The sequence below is a fragment of the Helianthus annuus genome, chromosome 17 (assembly GCF_002127325.2).
Source record: "Helianthus annuus cultivar XRQ/B chromosome 17, HanXRQr2.0-SUNRISE, whole genome shotgun sequence".
Classification (NCBI taxonomy): Eukaryota; Viridiplantae; Streptophyta; class Magnoliopsida; order Asterales; family Asteraceae; genus Helianthus; species Helianthus annuus.
Window position 1 is genome coordinate 29917264 of NC_035449.2, and position 4444 is coordinate 29921707.

Here is a 4444-nt window from a genome sequence, read left to right on the forward strand (position 1 = left end):
ATGGGACAAAGGGTGTGTGGTGGGGTCCATTTCTTCTCAACCAATCACACATTTTTCATTTTTTTAATAGTTTACCTAAACCCCATTAGGTAAACCACCGCCAACGTTTTTGAACATTAGATAAACAATTGACATGACACTATATGATTGAGTGAATTAGGAGTTTACCTATTCCATTAGGTAACCACTCCCTTCACCATTATATATATATATATATATATATATATATATATATATATATATATATATATATATATATATATATATACTAGGTTTTTACCAGGGATTGCTTCCCGGGCTCGGGAAAGTTATTTGGATTAATTAATTACTATTTGTTTGTAATACGACCATATTACATCAACCATCTCATTCGATTCAACATCAATGTCTTCAAATCACCGGATTAGATCATGAACTCATATTAGAGGACAAACAAAAGCACAACAGGACCATATGAATAATATCATTTCCACTTTTACATCAATGCACTTACATGATAGGGTGATTTGGAATTTTGAAAAAATCTTTGTTTTTTGTACCTCTTTTACAAAATAAGGTGTTGACCAAATTTGAAACAGATGTTAACCAAAAGTCAATAAGATATTGACAAATAGTTAAACAGATGTGGAGCTTAAACAGATGTTTGGTTTAAGGCCAAACATCTGTTTATGGCACAACATCTGTTTAAGGTCAAACATCTGTTTAAGTCCAAATATCTGATATAGAAGAAGAACATCTGTTTAAGGCAAAACATCTGTTTATGGTCAAACATGTGTTTAAGGTCAAACAACTGTTTAAGTCCAAACATCTGATATAAAAGGCCAAACATTTGTTAAATGCCAAATATCTGTTTAAGCCTTAACAGATCTTTAACTTGTTAAGATCTACTGTCTTCTAACACAGTTTTCCTCTTCAAAACACTGTTGGACCTAACATGGGTTTCCATTAACTATTGACCAAAAGGAAAACAGACGTTGAAACCACTATTTGTTATTGAAGTTCTTTAAAAAATTAGATAGAATTCAAGAAATGGAACAATGACATAAAGGACTATAATTTAACACATAATCTAATTGGCCAAATTTAAAACATAAAGTGCTAATAACAGTGTTTTATCATCTTAGCCATACATAGCAACAAATCATCAAGTTAATAATTTAAGAAAAAAAACCTACAACATCACCATCAAAAAGTTCATAATTAGTATCTGATAACAGAACAGACTTAAAATGTGTTTGTTAAACTGATGTAACTTGATTTAATACTATCTTCTGTTGCGAAGACACATATGTGAAATGCAACATATCACCAAACCTCAAGTTATTGTCAATCATAAACTTTCGCCAACCGTCCAACGCATAACGTGGCTTCAATTCATTTAACTCCAACTTAACATCATAAACCTCCACAACTCCAACCATGTTTTGAACTTTCAAAGGATGAAGATCAAGAGAAAGACCTGCTCGTCTCGCAACTTCAGCAGGAAGACGCTACATGTATTGTGTGAAAAAAATAATAGTCAGACAAATAAACATAAATCATTAGTTTATTATAAAAAATGGTATACCAGCCTATAGTCTCCTTTGCGATCAAAATGAAAGAACTCAGGGTCAAGAGGATGTCCATAATGTTTTTTTTGCAGTCTTTGCAATCTTATTTCTATGGTTAAGCTTTTTCTGAACGTTGGCAGCTCTCTTCCCCTTGATGAAAAAGTAAACATATACATGTGAATTAAATGAATGATCAATATATGCACAAAAAAAAAAAACAGTTTATATAACATATACTAATTAACTGGCAAGTATATACCTTAACTTTATGAACAGACGAAGAACATCCAGTATGATCACTTGTGTCGACAGGTAAGGCAGCATTTCCCTTAGTCCTATTGTTGACGACCTCCTTTCTCTCAGAAGTAACTTTACCTTTCTTCTTAACCTGTTGTCATAGAGTAACTTTAATAACAATAGTAATATAGCAATCTTTAAGATGGTAAACTTACATCTTGGGTTTTCTTCAATCGTGAAGACATGCGTCTCTTGGACGTGCATTCAGCATTGGTTGATAAGTTCTTTTAAATAATACATTATTGAATAAATATAACATCAGTAAACAGCATTACTAATAGTTGTAAAAACATTAAATTCTTATATGTGTTAAATTAAAAATAAATAATTTTAAAAATTTAGCAAGTACCTGAGTAACGGTTGTACCTTCACCTACAGAAACAACTTCTTCATCCTCATAGATGTCCTGGTCAACATTAATGAAATAATTAATATAATGCTAAAAAATTAAAACTTTTCTTGCTAATGCTAAATACTTATGTACCTTGAATGCATTATCAACATAATCAACCTTCGGTATCTCAACTACACTATCATCATCAGATTCAGGTTTCTGTAAAAAGCAAATCTTAATCTCATCTTTATAAACTACTACTTCAAAAACAAAATCATCAATCCTGCTAAACACAAGCAAATCATCCTCAAGTATCCCAACATCATTGCACATTTCCGGCCATCCTCTAGAAAATACAAAGTGTGTATCAACTTTAAGCACCTCAACATTCCAGTAGGAACCCTTATAACATATTTGAAATCTCCCACTTGGTGGGCTGTTTACGTAAAATTGTTCAATGAAGCAGTCTTCAATTACCTGCATACAGTGGCGGAGCTTGACCAAAAGTTTCGAGGGGGGTAAAGTGATGGGACCAAAAAAAAAATTCCTATCGTTATGTTTCGAGTCGGGTCGGCTATCGATTCGGGTCAAGTCAAATAATAATAGTTCCAAATAAACAAAATATTTCATTCATTCAAAGGACCCCTTCTTAGACATAAAAATTTATGATTAAGTTTATTGTGTGGTGGGTAACCTAGGGTTAAACAAATAAGAGTTAAAATATATTTACAAAACTACCTATCACTTATATACAAAGTGGTAACAAACTTTACTTTAATTTATATATTGTATAAATTTTTAGGAAAAATAATTGGGGGGAGGCGATCCTATATAATTTTTAAAATTTCCGGACGAAAAACCGGAACCTATACACTTCTAACCGAAATATTGGGGTGGGCGGGTGCACCCCCGGGCACCAACAAACCTCCGCCCCTGCCTGCATAAAATTAAAAATAATGAATACTAAACGTGAAGTATGTATCTTATGGGAATAAGTGTTAACATGTTAAAGATGCAAAAGAATTGAAGTTAAGATCAATACTCATACCGTAAAACCAAATCTTGCATAACGATTAAAGGTGAAATAAGATTCCCTACACATGCCATTAACATAACAGGAAAGTTCAAGTCCAAAATCACCTAATGGTTTGAAAACCAACAAAGTATCCCTCGGCAAATTGAGATCTTTAACAACAATGTCCCAACCGTTAGTTATTATCGGCGTTGAATTTTCTGTTCTGACCCTAACAACCCATTTTTTACCAGACTCATGAAATATTTGCAACCTACTTTTTTGCCAACAATCTCCCCAATTTTGATTAGCAAAGAATATAGGTACATCCTGTATATAGTTTTTAAATAGTGTAAGAAAATATAAATCATAAGAACTGTTAAATAAATATCTCAATAAAAATAAATTATGTATGTAAAAACATGTCATACCAGTTTCAAAGATTCTGGGTTATGAAGAAACTTAACAAATGTAGTATACATCATAAAACCTGAATCAGTAAAGATGTTAAAAGACTGTAATTAAAAAGCTGGCTTCGAAAATGAACATTAACTTTTTGTATTAACAAAGTATATAGTGAAATTAATCATAGAAACAGAGTATGAATTAAAACTATTCTGCAAATAAGAATTATTTTAACATGTTCTCAACAAATGATTCAAACACATAAGTAAACCCTTCTTGAATGTATAGCAATAAACATTTAAAATCATATTAGTAGCAAGATAGGATTTAAATTAACATAAATTAAACAATATAAAGTTCATTACAATAGGAATGTACATACCAGTTGCTGAAGAAGAAATAATAAAACCTCAGGTGATTGAAGTGTAGAAGATGGAGGAAAACAAAATTGAAACCCTAGAAAATGACTTGGGAGAAGAGATTTTTGAAAGAAGAGATGATAGATGTTTGATGTGTAATGATGATGAAGAAATAGTGACGGTTGTGTTTTTCTCTTCCCATATTTTCAACAGATGAAAAATATTTACACATACACCCCTTATTGAATTTGTTATTTACATTTACATTGAGATACAAGAGTAAAGTGCATGATTAGTTGAATTAATTTGGTATTCAAATTAACAAAGAAAAATAATTTTTCGTATAGCAAAACCATTAACATAACATATAATTTGAATGCTTTGAATCATGTATTAATAATAATTAGGTTTTAACATAAGTAAGTTTCATGACCTCAAGAAGCAATGCCGAGGGAAAATCTAGTTTTATCTATTATATGTACCTTTT